This window comes from Podarcis liolepis (assembly GCF_965112155.1).
Source record: "Podarcis liolepis genome assembly, chromosome: W".
NCBI classification, from domain to species: Eukaryota; Metazoa; Chordata; class Lepidosauria; order Squamata; family Lacertidae; genus Podarcis; species Podarcis liolepis.
In genome coordinates this window covers 27,392,589-27,416,725 of record NC_139568.1, presented here as the reverse complement: position 1 = coordinate 27,416,725, position 24,137 = coordinate 27,392,589, and positions in this window count along the sequence as shown.

The following is a 24,137-nucleotide window of genomic DNA, read 5'->3' as shown; positions in this document are numbered from 1 at the left end:
TCTGCCGGCGGGAAAGCTGGCTCAGGAATGTCTGGAATGCGGAACTCCTTCCAACGTTCCCCCTTACCTTCCCGCCTCTCCAAGGCTCTCGCCTCCTGGCGCGCTCCTATGGTCAGCGCAGATTTGGTCAGCTGATCCATAGAAACCGCCCTGGGACTCCGGGAAAGTTCGTCTTTCACAGCCGAAGAAAGACCTTCTTCAAAAAGCATTTGAATGGGTTCCGCCGATAAATCCCACCCCAATCTGTGAACCAGCATGGTAAACTCAGTCCAGTACTCACGGACAGATCGGCTCCCCTGCTTGCAAGCCATTAACTGTCTGCGCACCACTCCCTGCTCAATATCGCTGGAAAACATGAGATCCATTGCACGAAAGAACTTCATTGTGTCCTTTAGGACGTCATTATGCGTTGCCATCAGGGGTCGCACCCAGTCCCTCGCCCCCTTTTCAAGGTGCCCAATCACGAAAGCCACTCGCGATTCCTCGTCAGGGAATTCATCAAACTGCACATTGAGGGCATATTGCATCTCTGTTCTAAAGGCATGGTAGTCCTTGGGGTCCCCCCCAAACTTCTGCACCAATCCTGGTACCTTTCTGGTGAACTGGGTGGCTCTCCCCTTCTTGTCTGCATCCTGAGCCCTTCTCTCCTCAAGCCTCGCCGTCTGCAGCGCCAGTTGGATTTCCAACGCTCGGTACCTTTCTTCCAAGCTTGGACCAGCTCCAACCCCTGCTCCTTCGGTTCCGGCTGGGTCGCTCATGATGCCTTCTCCTGCACAGGCAGCTTACAAAGACTGTCGGAATGCTGTGATGGGATGATGAGCTGCTTGTGCATAAAATCGTAGTCCCTCAGAGTTTGTGCAACTCCACAAACCTCTGTGTGTGACAGAGCTCCTCAGACATGTCTGCTCTAATCACTTGCAGATTCCGACAGTGGTTGTTTTCGGAATCGTTTCCAGCATAAAAGTTCCTTAACGGAAACACGTCTTCTGGACTCACGGCGTGACAGTTTCCGGCGAGGCGTGGGTCTCCCTATGGGAACTTCAGATACCTCCCCACTGTTCTCGCTGGAAGTGTCTCTGAGCCCTCCCGCCTGCTCGCATTCCCTCAGAGATCCACTCCTCCCCCTGCTGGTTCCTGCTTCAGCTGTTGAGTCTCTCCCAGCCTCCCTGAGCCCCTCCACCACCTGTTCCTCCGATGGCAGTTCCCTGACACATATATATGGTATGACAGGGTTAAAGCTCATAAAGCTTTTAAAAATCATATTGTCAGGAAAGCATTATATAATGTTTGGATTAGATACAAGGATCTGCTGGAAAATAAAACCCCAAGGTGGTTGTCCCCAATGGAGGCAAAAGCCGTGAAAAAGCTCAATATGGAGGCCAAAAGGCCAAAATATTGGGAAATTTTGGAACAAGAGGGAGATAAATTGAAATTACAGAGTTATGAGAAATTGAAGCTCAAAGTACGAGACTGGCTCCATTATTACCAAATAATGGAGGTTTACAAACAGGACAGGAAAATTGGCTTCCAGGTGGAGAAATCAAAATTAGAAATAGAACTGTTAGAACCCAATACTAAGAATCTGTCAAGAATGTACAACCTGTTGCTGAAATGGAATACACAAGATGAAACAGTGAAATCAGCCATGCTTAAGTGGGCACAAGACATTGGTCATAATATTATGTTTGCTGACTGGGAACAGTTGTGGACCACCGGTATAAAATTTACAGCATGTAATGCCTTAAGAGAGAATATTATGAAAATGATTTATAGGTGGTACATGACCCCAGTCAAGCTTGCAAAAATTTATCATTTGCCTGATAATAAATGTTGGAAATGTAAAGAAGTTGAAGGTACTTTTTTTCACCTTTGGTGGACGTGCCCGAAGATTAAGGTCTTCTGGGAAATGATATATAATGAAATGAAAAAGGTACTTAAATGTACTTTTCCTAAGAAACCAGAAGCCTTTCTCTTGGGCATTGTCGGCCAATTGGTGTCAAAGAAAGACAGATTTTTTTTTTATGTATGCCACAACAGCAGCAAGAATACTTATCGCAAAGTATTGGAAGACACAGGATCTACCCACCTTGGAAGAATGGCAGATGAAGGTGATAGACTATATGGGACTGGCTGAAATGACTGGCAGAATCCGAGACCAGGGGAAAGAGACGGCGGAAGAAGATTGGAAGAAATTTAAAATTTACCTTAAGAAGAATTGTAAAATTAATGAGTGTTAAAATGTTGTGGTTATAGAAAGTAAGGGATTGCAGCTGTAAAAGATCAAGTAAAAGAAAAGAAAAGGAAAAATTGGATAAGATTAAGGGGAGGATTTGCTGAAACAAATTTGGGAATTGGAATGCAGAAAGGGGAGGTATGGGGAAGTCGGAGAAATAAGTTTTAAGAAAAAAAGGATATGAAACTATACATGTTTGGTTTTGTGTTTGTATGTTTGTATTGTGTATTGTCTGTGTTTATATAAATTGTGAAAAACCAATAAAAAATTTATAAAAAACAAAGAAAGAACGTATATATCTAAAAAAATTTGACTTAGTACTCAGAGGCCTCCTATTACAAGGTAACGTTATCAATGTAGATTTTCTCCCAAATGACAATAAGTATAATCGAGTGATGCTGACATTTAAAGATGACTCGTCCGCAAAACAAATATTAATTAATAAGGAGAAGCTGCAAAGGGTGGGCCTGACAGTGACTCGCCTATTTGAAGTGCCCGGGCCCCCTCACACCTCATCAAATTAAATAAGAAAGACATCCATTCAAAGGTGGTGGAAAACAATAAAGCTGAATTTCAGAATAACCACCAGTCGCCTCACGAACTGGGTACCCCCACACACAACTTCTCCTTTGAAGAAAATACCTTAATTAGTGAATTCTGGACATTCCCACCTTTAATACAAGCTGAAATCTTAGAAAGATTAGAAATGCTAAGAAATAAGCTGGCAGGAAAAGACTTATATAAGGAAACCAAGGTGGATGTCCAAAGAAAGAGCAAGAGCCCTTCCAAAATGATCACCTCACAAGAACTCGATTCAGTGGCTTGTCGACCACGTAAGCTTCAGATAAAGGCAGAGATTAATCTACCTGCAATCAAGAAAGTACAACTCACAAAGGAGAACAATGCATCGCTCCCTATAAGGAAAAACATGCCTAAGGAAACCTCACCAGGCTTCTGGTCCAAAATGAGATACTTAGATGAAGCGGAATTAGGCTACAACCAGGTAGAGTACCCCCAGGAGGAGGCCTTGTATAGCAAAGGCCCAGTGTCTACCAATGTGAGCACTCTATATTTACCATCTGACACCATAGAACACCTGGGCAGCTCTCCATGTAAGGATTATAGTCGGCTGCCACGTAGAATGGTAAATTCCAACAGTACCTTGGAAGATAATTGACAAGGAGTGGATCCTGGTAAAGCCAACCTTACTTTTTTATCATGGAATATCGCAGGATGGCAAAAAAGGCAGCTGATCCATCCTTTGTTAAATTTATCCAAGGCTACGACATAGTATTTTTACAGGAGACATGGCTCACAGGGGACCTAGAAGTTAACGGCTTTTCCTCAATGTCACTCACAGGATCCCCAAGCACTAAAGGGGGGAGAGTCAAGGGTGGCCTAGGCATTTTAATATCTACAAGGTTGAGGGCGTCCTTAGTAAAGTTAGAGACACTGAAACACCTGGCTATGGCCTTACTAGTGAAAAGTAGATTCTTCACCCTGCTACTGATTAATGTATATCTCCCCCCCCCCCCAAAGAGGCAAGCAGCTGATTAAAAACACCTGGCATAGGCTGGAAACATACATTGATGGTTTGATGACTCAAACCCCTGCAGCTTCAGTGCTAGTGGCTGGTGACCTTAATGCCAGAATTGGCCAGTCTGACGAAGCATTATATGCACACTTCCACGACTCGCCACCCATCATGGAGGAAAACCATCTTATACCCACCAGACTCTCAAAAGACAAGGGTTGTAATTATGCAGGTCTGTGCCTATTGCGTCTTTCTAACAAGCTGGACCTGGTCATACTAAATGGGCGCAAGAATGGGGAGACTTGTGGGGAATTTACTTTTATATCAAGCGCAGGAGCTTCCACTATCGACTATGTTATGGTATCATTTAATCTCCTAAATAGAGCCCTTGAGTGCAAAGTGGAGGAGAGGGTTGATAGTGATCACTTACCGCTCTGCCTCCTCCTGGATGCAAGTAAAGACTTATTTTGCAACGATAAACTTGAAGCCCCCAGGTCCTCCAACATGGAGTTGAGATACTCACGTATTAGATGGTCCGAAAAGCTGAATGCCGAAACATCTGAAAGGCTATACTCAGACATATTCCTTATGAGAAGAGATAATCTCTTAAACTCGCCATGTTTTGAATCTAGAATAATCTTGTTCCAGGATTTGATCTCACTTTTGCAACCCCACCTGACCCAAAAAAAGACATCGCGCCAACCTCTATTCCCCAACAAATCCAAACCCTGGTTTGATCAGGAATGTATTGCTACGAAGCGCTCTTTGCTGAATAAGTACAGGAATTACAAATCAGCGAACTTACCCTTGCTTCCTGCGGAATGGTTCGAAGCCAAACGTAAATATAAAGATCTGATTAAAAAGAAACAGCTTCAGGCCCAAAGGGGGGAGGGGCAACGTTTATTAGAGGCCTCTCGAAGGAAAGACTCAGCCACTTTTTGGAAAATAGTCGCGAAAAGTTGGCAAGACTCCCCGATTGAAATTGATTATACTATACCAGCTGGGATTTGGGAGGCTTACTTTCTATCTTTATATACATCAAATCATCATCTGCAGGCCCTGGCCCTAGCTCCGAGTGATATTGGCGCCGAATGGCCCCCAGTAGCAACTGAAGAGATCTATAGGCTCATCCAATCCCTTAAACCTGGAAAAGCACCCGGCGTAGACAACATTACACCGGAACTCCTCAAGGCTAATGTTGAATGGTGGGCCCCTGTGTTAGCCGCCCTATTTACCAGCATAGATCAATCGGCCACTATCCCTGAGGACTGGGGATTAGCAATCATCATCCCTTTATTCAAGAAAGGGAGCCGATCAGATCTGGCTAATTACAGGCCAATCAGCCTCCTAAGTATCATTAGCAAACTGTACGCTGCCCAACTATGCGACAAATTAGTGGACTGGCTGGAATAAGACCACATTCTTTCAGAAGCACAGGCTGGGTTTAGGGCAAATCGGTCAACCTTAGACCAGGGCCTTGTTCTCCAACATCTTGCGGAGAAATATACATCAAGAAAAGGAGGTTCCCTATACGTGGCCTTTATAGATTTCAAATCTGCTTTTGATTTAATACCGAGGGACAGGCTTTGGGGAAAGCTAAGCGCCGCAAATATAAACAAACGCCTACTGTATCTCATCCACAGTCTATATGAAAATACACGGATCCGGGTAAGGTGTGACCGACAGGGCCACCTATCCAAGGAAATCCAAATCCATCAGGGGGTCAGGCAAGGGTGTGTCCTTGCGCCTACTCTATTTAACTTCTATATCAACTCGTTAGTAGGAAATATGGAGAAAGAAAATGCCCCCCCCCCAAATTGGCTGGTACGCCCCTCCCGGTCCTTTTATATGCGGATGATACAGTTTTAATTTCTTTTTCTTGTGTTGGCTTAAGAAAACTTTTGAGATCTTTTACTAAATATTGTAGCATCGAACTACTAACAATTAACTACAATAAATCCAAAGTTATGGCGTTCTCTAAAAAAAGGAGGAGGCACAAATGGAGAATAGACAATCGCTCAATAGAACAGGTAGCAACCTTTAAATACCTGGGTGTAACCTTCCAGGAAAGGGGCTCCTGGCGCTTTCAGATTAATAATACTATTGCAAATGCAGAAAGATCTACCAAAGCGTTAATAAGATTCTTCTATGGGAAAGGGGGCCAATACATACCGGCAGCCTCCCAGGTCTTTGCTGCCAAAATACTATCACAATTGTTATATGGATCCCAGATCTGCAGCTTTAAAAACCTTACTCTCTCAGAGGCATTCCAAACTAAGTTTTTCCGCTGCCTGCTGGGGATCCCCTCTTGCGTATCCAACATAGCGGTCCGTTTGGAGGTTGGGCAAATTCCTATCAGTACTCGGATATGGATATTGAAGATTCATTATTGGCTAAAGCTTATTTTCTTCCCGGTTGGGCTGGCACCTTTAACCTTATTAGATACCTATCAATCCAGATGGAAAGCTACACTGCTGGAAAAGCTTAAAGGCTTGGGGATCCCACAGCAGACCCTGATAGCGGCAGGCTTCGAGAAAGCTAGGACTACAATTCGCCAACGTATCTGGGACGTAGAATTACAATGCCACATGAGCGAAATGATCAAACATCCAGCAGTAAGGGACCATGGGAGAGGTTTTTCTCCAGCTAACTATCTGTCAGGTCTTCAGGTACCCAAATACAGACGGTCTTTTACCCTCGCCAGATTCAACGTTCTCCCTTCTGCCTTACTTCAGGGCAGATTTGAGGGTAAACCATATACAGCACGGGTCTGCCCTTGTGGCTCGTTGGAAGTTGAAACTGCTCTTCACGTACTATTACGTTGCCGTCTTTATGAGGATATACGTTTGACTTTTATTACACCTGTTTTGCAAAAGTCCAGGAAAGAATCGGAACACCATAGTTTAAAACTACTGCTGGAGGACAAGAATCCCAAAACTACATTAAATGTAGCCAAATTCTGTGTGTCTGCAATTAATCGCAGGAAGCAAGTGGTATCCCATAATGACCAAACCCCTAAATGTTAACTACAGGGAGAACGCCAATAATTAATTTTAATTTTTATATTTAAATCTTTGTTATATTCATATTGTCCTTTGTATTTATGAGATTTTTTTAATGATCTGTGATATTGTGTGTGTTGACGCTGGTCTGTGACCGTATTAATAAAATTCATTCATTCAACGTTGCTGCAAGGACTTAAAACCTTGTTGCATGATGCCAATCTCCCTGATAAGTTTTGGGGGGAGGCTCTGTCAAATTTTGTTTACACTTTTAATCGCAGATTGTCATCACAGGAAATACGCAGGCTGCATTCACGATGCACACAGAAGGTTTTGTCACCTCTCTTGGAAGGCACTGGCCAAGATGCCAGAGATGGTTGAGGGTTTGAACATCAAACCCTGTAAGTTTCACATGAAATGTGTATCTTGTGCAGAGAACAAGGTGAAGGTTGCTCCAAAAGGCAAGGAGTCTAGCAGGCAGGCTTCCAAACCCTACCAGCTAGTGCACGCAGACCTGGTTGGTCCACTTGCGCCCTCTTTGGGTGGAGCAAGGTACTTCATGGTTCTAATTGATTCTTTTTCCAGGTACATTCATGTGTTTATGCTCGAGCAGAAATCTCAAGCGTTTCCTAAGTTCAAGGCATTCTGTGCTTGGTTGGAGAATGTTCACGGTAAACGTATTGGCTGTCTCTTTACTGATCGGGGCGGGGAGTTCACTTCTCAGCAGTTTGAAGCTTTCCTGACTGAGAAGGGAATCCAGCATGACTTGTCAACGCCTAGATCGCCATGGATGAATGGACTTGCGGAGCGAGCAAATCAAATGTTGCTGCAAGGACTGAAAACCTTGTTGCATGATGCCAATCTCCCTGATAAGTTTTTTGGGGGAGGCTCTGTCGAATATTGTTTACACTTTTAATCGCAGATTGTCATCACCTATTGGTTGTACCCCCTATGAGAAGATGTTTGGTAAGAAACCCAACATCAAGCACATGAGAATATTTGGTTCTGACATGTGGGTACACACCCCACAGAGCAACAAGCTTGGGAAGCGTGGGGCACATGGTTTGTTCATGGGGTACGAAAAAGGTGCATACAGGGTATGGATGACTGACTCTAAGTCCATTAAGTTCACAAAGAGTGTTGAGTACAATCCCAAGTGGGGGGAAATGTGGGAATTTTCCAGAGCTACCCAGAGGAGGATGAAGGTGATGTGAAGAAAGCAGATAATGTTGAGGCAGCTGAGGAAGCTGAGGATGATGATGATGATGAGCAGAGTTCGGATTCCAGCTCAGTGGGTGGCGCTGCTGCTGATGTCAGTGACAGTGATGACACAGCAGACTACAAGAGCGCAAAGGCCTCAATCAGACCATCTGATGCGTCTGACAATGAACTGGAAGAACCACTGTTCACCATTGGTCACTTTTCTCCTAAGAAAGAGGAGATGAGTCCAGAACACTTGCGTCTAGTACGCAGATCTGAAAGAGCCACAAAGGGCAGACCTCCAAAGAGATTTGCTGATGAGTTTGCTAAGACAGCAACTGCTGTTCTTAGTAGCTCAGAGAAGGTATGGGAACCTTCAAGCTTCGAAGAGGTTCAGGGGTTAACCTCTAAAGATGCTGAGCCTTGGCTTAATGCCATGAAGGCTGAAGTTGATTCCTTGAATAGGAACCAAACTTGGGAACTGGTACCGGTAGTCCCAGGAATGAGACTGGTTGGCAGCAAATGGGTCTTCAAGGCCAGGACAGACCAGAATGGCAAGGTTGTCAGACACAAAGCCAGATTGGTTGCCAGAGGTTTTTCACAGGTACCAGGACAGGATTACCACGAGACCTATTCACCCACAGTCAAATATGAGAGCATTCGGCTGATGCTCAAGATCGCTGCGGAGGAGAAACTGCATGTTTCCCATCATGACATTAATACAGCTTTTTTGTACAGGATTTTGGGGGAGGAGCTGTTTATGCTTCCACCTGATGGGATGCAGATACAGAAGGGAATGGTCTGTAAACTGCGGAAATCCTTATATGGTCTCAAGCAGAGTGCCAGGTGTTGGAACACAAAGCTCACTGAGACATTGCTTTCTCTAGGTTTTCACCAGGGCAAAGCTGATCCATGTGTGTTTGTCAAGGAGGAGGGGCAAAACAAACTGTATTGTTTATGTTTTGTTGATGATCTTCTGATGTTTTGGAAGAATCAGGCTTTTTATCAAAGCACACTAGCTCAGCTGAAGGAGCACTTTGACATGAAGGATCTTGGTGAGGTATCCAACTATCTTTCTCTACAGGTGGAGAGGGACCAAGCAGGTAATTTTCTGGTACACCAAACACAGAAAATTGCTGATGTATTAACCAGGTTGAATTTGGTTGATGCAATCTGGAAGAAAAGTTGTTTGAATACATGGACCAAAAAATGATACTTATGGGGGATATGAATGGGGTGGTTTCACTGGAAATCGACAGGTTAAGAGAAAAAGATGTAAGCAGAGAAGGAAAATTGCCTAAGACTTTTTTCACTATGATAAAAAACTTCAATCTAATTGACATATGGAGACTGAGACATCCGCTGGAGAAGCAGTTTACGTTTTACTCCGAACCAAATCAATCTCTATCAAGAATCGATCAAATTTGGGTCTCTAATGAGCTAACTCCAATAATCCGACAGATTGAGATACAACCAAAAACAATATCAGACCACAGTCCAATAAAAATGGAGGTTAAAGGATATGAAGAAAGATCATTTAGATGGCGACTTAATGATTATCTCCTGGATGATCATAAGCTTATTCAAGAGGCAAAGAAAAAAATTGACAGATTACTTTATGGACAATATGAATAAGGGCACAAAAATGAGTATAGTTTGGGATGCAAGCAAAGCAGTAATAAGAGGATTCTTTATTCAACAGAATGTGATTAAGAATAAGAACAGGGAGAAAGGGAGGAAGGAAATTTTAAAACAAATAATGGACAACGAAAGAAAATTAATCAAGAATCCAAACAGCTTAAAAATAAAAGCGAATATTAAAGTCCTGCAGACACAATTCGCAATGATTATTAATAAAGAGGTGGAATGGAATATCAAAAGGCTTCGACAGAAAAACTTTGAATTTGCTAATAAATCTGGCAGATGGCTTGCGTGGCAAATTAGGAAAAGGAAGGAACAAAGTACAATTAACAAAATTATCTTAGATGGAGAAGAAGTTGAAAACCCTAAAGCTATCAGGAAAGGATTCCTGGATTTTTACAAACATTTATATAACAACAGAGAAAAGAACAACATGAAGAAAATAGAAAGATTTCTAAAGGAAAAAAAGTGTGCAAAAGATCCCGACAGATAAGAAAGACCGACTGAACGCCCCAATTGTAAATGAGGAAATAATCGAAACAATAAAAGAACTGAAGAAAGGGAAGGCACCAGGACCAGATGGTTTAACATCCAGTTATTACAAAGAACTGAGGCACGCCTTAATAGTACCAATAAAGGAAGTTATGAACAACATACTGAAACAACAGGATATCCCCGGAACGTGGAAAGAGGCCTTTATTACACTTATTCCTAAGCAAGACTCTGATTTGACACAAGTAAAGAATTATAGGCCAATATCTCTGCTGAACACAGACTATAAGATTTTTGCTGGAATACTAGCAAAAAGATTAAAGAAGATACTGCAGGAAGTAATACATGTAGACCAGGCAGGCTTCCTCCCGGGCAGACAGATGAAAGACAATGTTAGGAACATAATAAATATTCTGGAATATCTGTCTGTAAGGAATGAGAAGCAAGCTCTATTAATGTTTGTGGACGCAGAGAAGGCTTTCGATAATATATCGTGGGAATTTATGTTAAAAAATTTAGAAATGATGGAAGTTGGGAACGAATTTTATAACGGAATAAGGGCAATTTATTCGGAACAAAGAGCTAAATTGATCGTGAATAAAATACACACTGAAGAATTTAAGATATCGAAAGGTACCAGACAGGGGTGTCCTCTCTCGCCGTTACTATTTATAACAGTCCTGGAAGTCCTTTTAGGCTCAGTAAGGAACAATGATAAAATAAAGGGGGTGACAGTCGGCAAAAATGAATACAAGATTAAAGCCTTTGCCGACGACATAGTAATAACGATTGAAGAACCTAAAAACAGTTTAAATGAGGTATTGGAGGAAATAGACCAGTTTGGTAAAGTGGCCGGATTTACGTTAAACAAAAAGAAAACAAAAATAATGGTTAAGAATATCGACCAGAGTCTAGTGGATGAATTGCAACGAGAATCAGGGATTGATGTGACCAAAAAGGTAAAATATTTGGGAATATGGCTGACCCCAAAAAACATCGATTTATATCAGAACAACTATATTCAGGCGTGGAAGGGAATTAAGAAAGATTTAGAAACCTGGGGTAGAATGAAACTGTCCTTTTGGGGCAGAATATCAACAATCAAAATGTGTGTGCTCCCAAAGATGATATTTCTGTTTCAAATGATCCCTATAATCAGGGGAATAAGTGTGTTTAAAGAGTGGCAAAGAACGCTTTCGAGATATATCTGGCAGGGCAAGAAGCCAAGAATACAATTTAAGTTACTGACAGATGCCAAGGAAAGAGGCGGTTTTGCCCTGCCAGACCTAAAATTATATTACGAGGCGTCTTGTCTTTGCTGGCTAAAGGAGTGGATAAAGTTAAATAACAACAAACTATTAGATCTAGAGGGTCATGGTAATAGGTTTGGATGGCACGCCTATTTGTGGTTGGAGAAGAAGAAAGTCCATAAAGGTTTCACTAACCATGTTATTAGGGGTTCTTTAATAGAGGTTTGGGACAGGTAGAAAAATATTTTGGAATTTAAAGTCCCGCACTGGTTGTCACCACTAGAGATAATGTCAGTAAAAAATATTAATATGAGACCAAATTGGATAACATATGGCGAACTGGTAGTGAAAGAGGGGGAGAAATGGAAACTGAAGCCATATGAACAAGTCAAGGACCAGGTTTATGATTGGCTGCATTACTTTCAGGTAAATGCAATGTTTAACAAAGATCTTAAAGAAAAGGGTTACATAGAAAAAGTGTCTAAATTTCAATCAGATATAATTGACAATGATGTTAAGATAATTTCGAAAATGTATAAATTACTTTTGGAATGGCAAACAAAGGACGAGGAGATTAAGTCGGTCATGATTAAGTGGGCCAGAGACTTTGGTTACAGTATACAATTAGAGGATTGGGAAAAGGTATGGAACGAAAACATGAAATTTACTGCATGCACAGCACTAAAGGAAAACATAATGAAGATGGTGTACAGGTGGTATATTACACCGGCAAAACTGGCAAAGATGTATAAGACATGCAATAGGTGCTGGAAATGCAAAGAAAAAGAGGGATCTCTCTTTCATATGTGGTGGGATTGCAGGAAGGTGAGGGGATTCTGGGAATTGATCTACTGTGAATTGAAAAAGATGTTTAAATATTCGTTTGTTAAGAAGCCAGAATCCTTCCTGCTAGGTATAACAGGAAGAGAGATAAAAAGACGGGACTACAAACTGTTCCAATACGCTGTCACAGCGGCAAGAACACTGATGGCCCAGAGGTGGAGACAGGAGGAAATGCCGACTTTGAATGAATGGAGGATGAAACTCATAGATTACGCAGAATTGGACAAAATGACTGGAAGAATAAGATATCAGAAAGATCAAAAATTCATCGAGGACTGGGGAAAGTTTGCGGTATATCTGGAATCTATATGTGATCAACAAACAACGCTAGTGGGGCTTAAAGAGACTTTGTAATACTGTAAGGTATATTGCACGACAGAATCAGAGAGGTGTAAGATAATGGCAAATCAGCAATATTATATAGAAAATGCGGGAAAATAAGAAAAATGGATGATTGTGGGAGGTGCTGGTGGAGGTTCAAAAACTGTATATTTGTAATTATGGTTGTAACCAATATAAGCAAAAGGAAAATTGAATAAAAATTTAAAGATGAAAAAAAAAAGAATTTGCTTGATGCAAACCCAGCAGACACACCGATGGTGACAGGTTACCAGGTAGACAGTACTGCTGAAGTGTTTTCTGACACTACGCTGTACAGATGCATTCTAGGCAAGTTGAATTTCATTGCTAGATGTTCCAGACCCGACATAGCTGTAAGCACTAACCTGCTTAGCAGACATGCTAACAATCCTACTGTTCAGGATTGGAAAGCTCTGAAGCACATAGCCCGCTATTTGAAAGGGACTTTGCACTACAGGCTGAGGTTCACCAGTCAGAAGACTGGAGGTCTTGAAATCTTTGCAGATGCAAGTTTTGGAAGTGACACCACGGATGGTACTAGCACTTCTGGAGTATGCTACATGTACAACCACTGCCTGTTTGACTGGTTGTGCAGGAAGCAGACGACAGTAAGCCTAAGTTCCTGTGAAGCAGAACTCAATGCTCTGTCATTTTCACTCATTGATTGTGAATGGTTGATGCAACTGTTTAAGGACATCAGAGTTTCTGTGAAATGTCCTGTACAAGTGTATCAAGACAATAGATCGTGTTTGGCTTTGCTGAACTCAGAGAGTTGCAAGCAAAGAACCAAGTACTTGCAGATTAAGCTACATCGTGCAAGAGAGTGTATTCAGAAAGGACTCATTCAGGTGTCCTACATGCCAGGAAATGAAATTCCTGCTGATCTGTTGTCTAAGGTTGTTAACAGAGAACAACTTAAGGTTAACGTACAAAGGTTGCAATTGGGTTGAACCACAGGTACTACAGGTTACACGGAAAGGGGGAGGATGTTAGGATATTTCCGTTCCACCTTAAAAGGGAGCAGGATGTTTGTGTCACAGCCTGCGTATTTCCTGTTTTCACAGGATGTTTCTGTTGTGTCTTTTGCTTTCGTTTTCTCACTCTCTGTGTCTGGAGACATTGACGCAGGCAGTCATGTCTTTCTTTGTTCTGATCAACGCTGAATAAAACTTGTAAATAATGCTCTCCCGAGTGTGACTTTTGCTGTGCATTATCTGCTGATAGAGTGTGCATGAGCTCTAGAATGTGGCAAGATATTTTCTAGAAACTCATGTCGCTAAATGCTGATACTGCGTGCTTACAGGAGATCGATGGATCGTCCGGCAGACGGCTTGGGGCCATGATGGACTTTGTCTCTCTGGCAGTATCCCAATTGTTGGAAAGATATCAAAAGACAGTTGGAGACATGGACAAGGTTAAATTTATCATTCCTGGGCCGTATTTCGGTAATTAAAATGATAGTTTTACGGAAGCTACTCTTTCTATTCCAAACGATTCCAATTACAGGAAAGACCAGCAGTATCAACAAGTGGCAAAAAGAAATTTCTAAATTTTTGTGGAAGGGTAAAAGACCAAGAGTAAAGCATAAGATATTAATAGATACTGTTGAAAGAGGTGGCTACGGGTTACCGGATTTGAAGCTATATTACGAAGCCTCCTGTCTTCTCTGGTTGAAAGATTGGTATTTATTTAATGTGGATTACAAAATTTTTGCAGACATTTTGGCAAAAAGACTGAAAAGAGTGCTGATGGAAGAGATTCATAAGGACCAAACAGGCTTTCTCCCAAAAAGACATTTATCAGATAATGTGAGGAATTACTAGAGGTGAATTTAAATACTAAAGCAGTTCTGATATTTGTGGACGCGGAGAAAGCCTTTGACAATATTTCTTGGAGTTTTATGAAAAAGAATCTTTATGGAATGGGGGTAGGCCAAGGATTTGAGAATGGTATTCGTGCAATATACTCTGAACAAAAGGCTAAGTTGATTGTGATAACCGAAGAATTTAAAATAGAAAAAGGGACACGACAGGGGTGCCCAATCTCCCCACTACTTTTTATATCAGTTCTGGAGGTGTTGCTAAACATGATTAGAGGTGACCAGCTGGTTAAAGGGGTACAGGTCGGAGCTAAACAGTACAAGTTAAGGGCCTTCGCAGATGATTTAGTACTTACTTTACAAGAGCCAGACACTAGTACAAAAAGGGTTTTAGAGTTAATTCAAGAATTTGGTCAAGTTGCCGGATTTAAATTGAACAAACAAAAGACTAAGTGTCAGGGAACTGCCATCAGAGGCACGGGAGAAGGAAAGGGTCTCAGATTCTGCAGGGGAAGGTCCAAGCGCTAGAGGGAGACTCAGCCGGGAAGAAGGGGAAGAGAATGAGTGTAACACCAGGGATCAGGGAGAGCAACGGGACAGGGAGGTGCAGGGGCTCCAAGACTCTTCGTTGGAAGTTAGCGAGGAGAGCCCAAGCACCCCGCTGCCCACGCCCACCCTGCGCAGGAGACTCCCGCGCAGTGAGAGGCAGAAACGATTGGGCGTCAAACAACTTTTATGTTGGCAACGCTTTAAGAAACGCCCACAGACAGATTCTACGAGTGACTAAGGGCAGCCACGCTAAGATGGGCTGCGCAGTCCGGAAGGTTTAACCAGGCAATCCGACGCTCAAACGGAGCAGGATTACGCACGAGTAACTCCCAACCACTACAGCAATCTGTCTGTCCCTGAAAGTTGCTCATGCACAACAAGCAGAAGGGGGCATCATGAGTAAGACCGGAGGAGCCGGAGCCACGGGAGGGGCGGCTGGAGGCCAATCGCTGGAGGAGAGAAACCGCAATTTGGAAGAGCACATAGCCATCCTGACGGCGAGGCTGGACGAACGACGGTCGCTGGATGCCATGGGGAAACCCACCCCCATAGCGAGGAAGGTACCGGGACTGGTGCACAAGTTTGGGGGAAAGCCTCAAGAGTATGGGGCGTTTAGAACAGAAATAGAATATGCCTTGAAGCTGCAGAAAAATGATTTTGAAAATGACGCAGCCAAAGTTGCTTATATTGTGGGGCACTTGGAGGACGGGGCGAGAGAGTGGATTCGACTGCTTATGGCGACGCAGAATGACGCCATGGAGGATCTATCGAAATTCTTTCAGGCGATGGATGCTATGTTCAGTAGCGATGTGCAGCAGAGTGTGACCAAACGGGAACTGCTAAGCTGTAAGCAGGGAGAAGGGTCAGTTAGAGACTATTGGTCACGTTTTGCCATGATTGTTCATCGTCTGGGGTGGCAGCTGGACGCGGAACCCATACAAATGCTATTTGAGGAGGGGCTGTCACCAACGGTCAAGGATGAGCTTTCGCGCGCACCCCGCCCACAGTCTATGGACCAGCTGACCAAGGCAGCCCTTGCGATTGGAGTAAGACAGGAAGCGCGGGCTCAGGAGAGGCGGGAAGGGAGAGAGCAGCGTTGTCATGACTACCGCATTCCTAGAATACCTAGGCAGCCTTCCCCGCCGGCGGAGCCAATGGAAATAGGCGGTGCGTGCGCCCAGGAAGTTTCAAACGCCAGCGGGAGTCGCAAAAAGGAGGGAAAGGATGTAAAAACGACCAAGAAATGTTTCCTTTGCCAAAGGCCAGGACATTTTGCCAGAGTCTGCCCACAAAGAAAGGCCTGGCAAGCAATGGTGGGGGCCGTGGGGGGCGAGGAGGAGGAACCCCAGACTCCGGAGCAGGGAAATGGAAACGCTTGGCTGCCAATCAGCGGGCACAGCAGCCGAGCCAACAACCAATGAATGTGCCCAAACCAGATTCTCCAAGAGCAGCAATTGCCATTGAGGTGGTGCTTGAGCTCCCAAGTGGGCACCCAGTGAAGGTTCAAGGTATGCTGGACTCAGGAAGCTCATGCAATTTTTTTAGCAGGGACTTTGCTTTAGAGCATCAGCTTCACCTGCTACCTTTGGATGCACCTCTGCAAGTCACCACCATTGATGGGAGGGAGCTGATTGGGGGGAAGTTACCCACCAAACCCCACCAATGAGAATGAGAGTGTCTAGGCACTCAGAGACAATCGCTTTCCACGTTGCCTCATTAGCGGGTCCCCCAATAATATTAGGGATGAGCTGGTTAGCGCAACATGATCCGGTGGTGGCGTGGCATCAGAGGACCGTCAGCTTTGGGTCTGACTACTGCCTGCAGCACTGCCTAGGAGGGGAAACGCCAAGGATGAGCGTAGCCAGAGTGGCAAGCACTGCAGTGGAGGGTAAAGGGAAGGTGCCACGGCAATATGCTGATCTGAAGGAGGTTTTTAGTGAAAAGGAGGCAGATAGACTGCCACCCCACAGGCCGTTCGATTGCCAGATCAATTTGCTCCCTGGGGCGCAGCTGCCGGTGGGTAAGCTGTATGCCATGTCAGACAGAGAGATGAAGGAGTTACGGGACTTTATCGACAAGAACCTAAAGAGAGGGTTTATAAGAGAGTCCAAGGCAGTGGGGGGCAGTCCAGTATTTTTTGTGGACAAAAAGGACACTGATAAACCGAGACTGGTCGTGGACTTTAGGGGGGTAAATTTGGTGTCAGAACCTGCGACGTTCCCGATGCCCAGAATTGATGACATTCTGACGAGAGTGAGGAAGGGAAAGATTTTCACCAAGCTAGATCTGAGGGGGGCTTACAACTTAATCCGGATGAGAGAGGGGGATGAATGGAAGACCACCATGTTCACACCCCTGGGGGCTTTTGAATATCTTGTTATGCCCTTCGGATTACAGTCAGGCTCCGCCTGTTTTCAAGCTTTCATGCACCACGTGTTGGGGTCTCTGCTTTACAAGAACTGTGTAGCTTTCCTGGACGACGTCTTGATTTATTCAGAAAATGAGGAACAACATGTGAGAGATGTCAGGGAAGTGCTACAACGTTTGCAGAAACACCAGTTGTGGGTCAAGCTAGAGAAATGTCAGTTTCATGCCCGAGAGGTGGAGTTCCTGGGGTACAAGTTATCTGACAAAGGCTTAGTGATGGACCCAAGCAAGGTGCAAGCAGTATTAGAGTGGAAGACCCCAAAGACCCGAAAGGATGTGCAGAGGTTCCTAGGTTTTGGCAATTTCTACAGGAAGTTCATCAAGAACTTTGCGCACTTGACTGCCCCAATCACGGACTGTCTCAGTAGCAAAAGAAAGTTTGTGTGGACGGAGGAAGCCCAGCAATCCTTTGAAAATTTGAAGAAGGCATTCGCGTCGGAGGAACAATTACTACATGTGGATTTGGAGAAACCAATGAGGGTGGAGACGGACGCGTCAGACAGAGCCATCGGGGCGGTTCTGTTGCAGCCAGGACTGAACAAGCAAGAATGGAAACCGTTTGCCTTTTTCTCGAGGAAGCTGAGCAAGTCGGAACAAAACTACACCGTGTACGACAGAGAACTGCTAGCAATTTACGCCGCCTTTCGTCGGTGGCGCCATTTGCTGATAGGGGTGCAGCATAAGATCCAGGTCTGCACAGATCACAAGAACTTGGAATATTGGCGGACAGCACGGGTGCTCAACCAGAGACAGATCCGCTGGGCGCAGGAGTTTTCCAAGTTTTCCTTCGAAATCCAGTATGTGCCCGGCGAGCAAAACGTGAGAGCAGACGCTCTCTCACGGAAACCAGAGTACTTCGAAGGAGAGGGGCCGCCGGAGACCCGCCACATCATACCTGAGGACCGATGGGTGTGTGGGGGGGGACTCTAGTGGGCACGAGAGAACTGGCCGGACTCACTAGGGATGATGAATTTGCCCGGACAAAGATCAGGGAACTCCAAGAGGGGAGGGGAGCACCAGAGGGGTTTGAAGAGAAGGAAGGGGTGTTGTACTACAGGGGGGCGATGTACGTACCGGGGGAGGCTCTAAGAAGAAGGGTACTCAAACAACTACATGACACCCCCACAGCGGGGCACTTTGGGCAACACAAAACCATGATGCTGGTGACCCGACAATTTTGGTGGCCACGGGTGAGGGAAGATGTAAGGGAATATGTAAGAGGTTGTGACCGATGCCAGAGGGCCAAAGGGGAACGCATGATGCCAGCGGGTTTGCTGGAACCCTTACACACACCCAACAAAGCCTGGGAGGTGGTGTCAATTGATTTCATGATGGATTTGCCCAAATCGAGGGGAAAAACAGCAGTGATGGTAGTAGTCGACTTGCTAACCAAAATGTGCCATTTTATCGCCTGCTCCCATGCAGTGACGGCAGAAGAAACGGCAAGGTTGTTTGTAGAACACATTTTCAGGCTGCATGGCGCCCCCTTGAGGGTTTTGTCTGACCGCGGAAAACAATTTACTTCCCGGTTCTGGAGGAAGCTCATGAGCCTACTGCAGGTCGAGGTCAGCTTCTCGACAGCGAGACACCCAGAAACCAATGGGCAGGCGGAAAGGGCAAACAGTGTTCTTCAGCAATACTTACGCTGCTACGTTAGCGAAAGGCAGAATGATTGGGTAGAGAAACTAGCGCTAGCAGAATTTGCGTACAATAATGCTGAACATGTGTCCACCGGTATGAGCCCCTTCCTGGCCAATTATGGGTGTCATCCCAGGGCATTCCCGGGTAATGAGGAACAGAGCTGGAGTGTGCCTGCAGCTGAACAGTTTGTGGAAGAAATGGAAGCGTTACATCAACAGCTCAAGACGAACCTAGAAAGGGCCAAAGCCAGTTACAAGAAGCAAGCAGATAAACACCGGAGGGAAGGGGAAACCATTAGGGTGGGGGATTGCGTGTGGTTGTCCACTCAAGGGTTACCCTTTAAGGGAGGGTGCAAGAAGTTGCAGCCCAGAAGACTGGGCCCGTTTGAAGTCATACAACAGATAAACCCAGTGGCGTTCAAGCTCAGGTTGCCCGACAACATGAAAATACATCCCGTGTTCCACAGGTCCTTACTCTCACCACACAGAGAGGGGCGGGAATTCGAGGGGCGGGAGGTAGAAGTCTTGCCACAACCACAGGTAGAAGAGAGGGAACACCAGAGCTCGGCCGCAGAGATAGTGGACTCAAGGTGGCGAGGGCGGCAGGTGCAGTACTTGGTGGCGTGGGAAGGAGAGCCCTGGTCGGAAAACACGTGGGTGCCAGCAGAGGCAGTGGGCGACGAGCACATGGTGGAAGTGTTCCACCGACGGTTCCCAGATAAGCCCAAGCCCTTAGAGCGATTCTGGGAAGAACAGTTCGGCACCACAGAGGAGGAAGAGAATTTCGAAGGGTTTTCAGAATCCGAAGAAGAATCGGATTGGGAGAGTTATTCCTTGGGTGGGAACCTTGGCAGGTGGGAAGAGGTGTTCACACCCACAGATGAGGAGGACAGCTCTTTCAGGGGTTTCCTTGGCTCGCCGACCCGAGAAGAGGCTGCAATAGAGCCCCCGGGTCGGAGGGGGAGTGAAGGGGGCTCTGGGAGGGAGGTGGATGTCAGGGAACTGCCATCAGAGGCACGGGAGAAGGAAAGGGTCTCAGATTCTGCAGGGGAAGGTCCAAGCGCTAGAGGGAGACTCAGCCGGGAAGAAGGGGAAGAGAATGAGTGTAACACCAGGGATCAGGGAGAGCAACGGGACAGGGAGGTGCAGGGGCTCCAAGACTCTTCGTTGGAAGTTAGCGAGGAGAGCCCAAGCACCCCGCTGCCCACGCCCACAGAGAGGCGGAAACGATTGGGCGTCAAACAACTCTTATGTTGGCAACGCTTTAAGAAACGCCCACAGACAGATTCTACGAGTGACTAAGGGCAGCCATGCTAAGATGGGCTGCGCAGTCCGGAGGGTTTAACCAGGCAATCCGACGCTCAAACGGAGCAGGATTACGCACGAGTAACTCTCAACCACTACACTAAGGTTTTGGAGAAAAATTTAACAGTCATGGAAAGGGAGAAGTTCCAGAATGAAACAGGCTTGACGGTGGTTAAGAAGGTGAAATATTTAGGGGTTCATATGACATCTAAGAATCTGAATTTGTTTAAAGATAACTATGAGAAATGTTGGTCAGAAGTTAAAAAGGATCTAGAAATATGGTCAAATTTGAAGCTTTCAATGTTAGGCCGAATTGCAGCTATAAAGATGAATGTATTGCCTAGAATGTTATTTTTGTTTCAAACATTGCAAATTCTTGACAAGATGGACTGTTTCAAGAGGTGGCAGAAGGACATTTCGAAATTTGTCTGGCAGGGCAAAAAGCCCAGAATAAAATTTAAGATATTAACGGATGCAAAGGAAAGAGGGGGATTTGCCCTGCCGGACTTAAAATTGTATTATGAATCAGCAGCGTTCTGCTGGATGAAAGAGTGGATGCTCCTTGAGACTACAGATATACTAGATTTAGAAGGTTTTAATAACGCATTTGGATGGCATGCATATTTATGGTATGACAAAGTTAAGGTGCATAAGGCCTTTAAAAATCACATAAAAATGAGTATGCCGATGACACCCAACTCTATCTGTTGATGGATGGCCATCCTGACTCGGCCCCAGATACACTGACCAGATGTCTGGAAGCTGTGGCTGGATGGTTACGTGGGAGCCGGTTGAAGTTAAATCCTTCGAAGACAGAGGTCCTCTGGCTGGGACGGAGCGATATGGGATTGAGGGGGCAACTCCCGTCTCTTGCGGGGGTGCAATTAGTGCCAGCATCATCCGTGAAGAGTTTGGGTGTAATCTTTGATACCTCCCTCTCTATGGAGGCGCAGATTACAGCTATAACAAAGGCGGCATTTTTTCATCTCCGCCAAGCTAAGCAGTTGGCTCCTTATCTCTCTCGCCCTGACCTAGCCACTGTGATCCATGCGACGGTCACCTCCAGACTGGATTATTGTAACTCGCTCTACGTGGGGCTGCCCTTGAGACTGACCCAGAAACTCCAGCGGGTGCAGAATGCCGCGGCAAGACTCCTTACGGGGTCTTCTCTGCGAGATCATATCCATCCGGTGCTGTACCAGCTGCACTGGCTCCCGGTGGAGTACAGGATCAGGTTTAAGGTGCTGGTTTTAACCTTTAAAGCCCTATACGGCCTAGGACCCTTGTACCTACGGGACCGCCTCTCCTGGTATGTCCCACAGAGAAATTTACGGTCTGCAAATAAAAACACCCTAAGGATCCCAGGCCTCAGAGAGGTTAGGCTGGCCTCAACTAGAGCCAGGGCCTTCTCGGCCGCGGCTCCAATCTGGTGGAACGCTCTGTCACAAGAGACTAGGGCCCTGCAGGACCTGACATCCTTCTGCAGGGCCTGCAAGACAGAGCTGTTCCACCAGGCCTTTTGTCAGGGCGCAGCCTGACCCCCTCCTCTGGCAATCTGCACAAAATTTTGCTTGATGGTTGCCATTAATTTGATTTTAATTTGATTTAATTAATTTTATAATGAATGTTTTAGAATGTTGAGCTATTTTGATTGTTGTTAGCCGCCCTGAGTCCAGCTTCAGCTGGGGAGGGCGGGATATAAATAAATTTATTATTATTATTATTATTATTATTATTATTATTATTATTATTATTACATTGTCAGAAAAGCATTATATAATGTTTGGATTAGATATAAAGATTTGATGGAAAACAAAACTCCTAGATGGTTGTCGCCTTTGGAGGCTAAAGCTGTGAAAAAACTCAATATGGAGGCCAAATGGCCAAAGTATTGGGAAATTTTGGAACAAGAGGGTGACAAATTGAAACTACAGAGTCTTGAGAAATTGAAAACTAAAGTACGAGATTGGCTCCATTATTATCAAATAATGGAGGTTTATAAACAAGACAGGAAAATTGGCTTCCAGGTGGAGAAATCAAAACTAGAAACAGAACTGTTAGAACCCAATGCTAAGAATTTGTCAAGAATGTATAACTTGTTGCTGAAATGGAATACACAAGATGAAACAGTTAAATCAGCTATGATTAAGTGGGCACAGGATATTGGTCATAACATCATGTTTGCTGACTGGGAACAGTTGTGGACCACCGGTTTAAAATTTACGGCATGTAATGCCTTAAAAGAAAATATTATGAAAATGATCTATAGGTGGTACATGACCCCAGTCAAGCTAGCAAAAATCTACCATTTGCCTGACAATAAGTGTTGGAAATGTAAAGAAATTGAAGGTACTTTCTATCACCTTTGGTGGACGTGCCCGAAGATTAAGGTTTTCTGGGAAATGATATATAATGAAATGAAAAAGGTACTTAAATGTACTTTCCCTAAGAAACCAGAGGCCTTTCTCTTGGGCATTGTCGGCCAATTGGTGTCAAAGAGAGACAGAACTTTTTTAATGTATGCTACTACAGCAGCAAGAATTCTCATCGCAAAGCATTGGAAGACTCAAGATCTACCCACTCTGGAAGAATGGCAGATGAAGGTGATAGACTATATGAGACTGGCTGAAATGACCGGCAGAATCCGCGATCAGGGGAAAGAGACGGCGGATGAAGATTGGAAGAAATTTAAAATTTATCTTAAGAAATATTATAGAATTGATGAATGCTAAAATGTCGAGGTTTTAAAAAAAGGGGATTACAGCTACAAAAGATTAAGTAAAAGAAAAAAATAAATAAGGGATAAATTTGATAAAAATAAATCTTAGGATCTGCTGAAATAATTTTGGAAATGGGGATGTAGAAAGGGGAGGTTTGGGGGAGTCGAAGAAGTGAGGTTTATGAAAAAAGGATACGAAATTATGCATGTTTGTTTGTTTTTCTATTTGTTTGTATTGTCTATAAAAATTTTTGTAAAACCAATAAAAAAATTTATTAAAAAAAAAACATAATAAACCTGTTCGGGCTCTACAAAAAAAAGAGAAAGATTGGTATTTATTAAAAAATTGGGATATTTTAGATCTAGAAGGTCATGACACCCGTTTTGGGTGGCATGGCTATCTTAATTATGGGAAAATAAAGTCACATAGGACTTTTTCAAATCATATAATAAGAAATGCTATATATAAGGTATGGGGAAAATACAAAAGATATTTGGAACAGAAAGCCCCAAGATGGAACTCTCCACTAGAAGCAATATCTGTTTAAAAAAGTAACAACATCAAAGAGAAGTGGATAACGTATAACACAATATTAAGGGGGGGAGTGTGAGGAATCAAGTCTTTATCAGGAGAAACAGGAGACCAAGCCGGGTGCCTGGGAGAGTTGCCAGTTTCTCCTGATAAAGGCTTGATTTCCGACATCTGGTAGCATGGGCAGGGGAAAGAGATAGACAGAAACGTATTTACATGCCTTTATTTCTGTCTTTGCAGCATTACAGAAAACATGACTGCTCTCTTCATACTCCTGCAGTCGACAGAGAACAAACACTTCCTGTCCAGCTCATATTACACTCTGAGCTAATTCCGGTGCCCTCTGCACTGTGAATTGACTGTCCCTCTGTTTCCCACGGAACAGTCCCAACATTCCCATTATGTTTTGTTTTCAAGCTACCAGCAGCTCGCGGCTGCATTGCTTCAATATTGTAACATACTTCCCCATATGAATCAATGTGCACTGCAAGCAAAGCGTGATCCAGAGAAGAAAACAAACAGTTGTTATACATATAACACTCCCCTGTTGTTTCAGTTCCACCCTTGGAACTACCCGCCACTGGTTTCCCC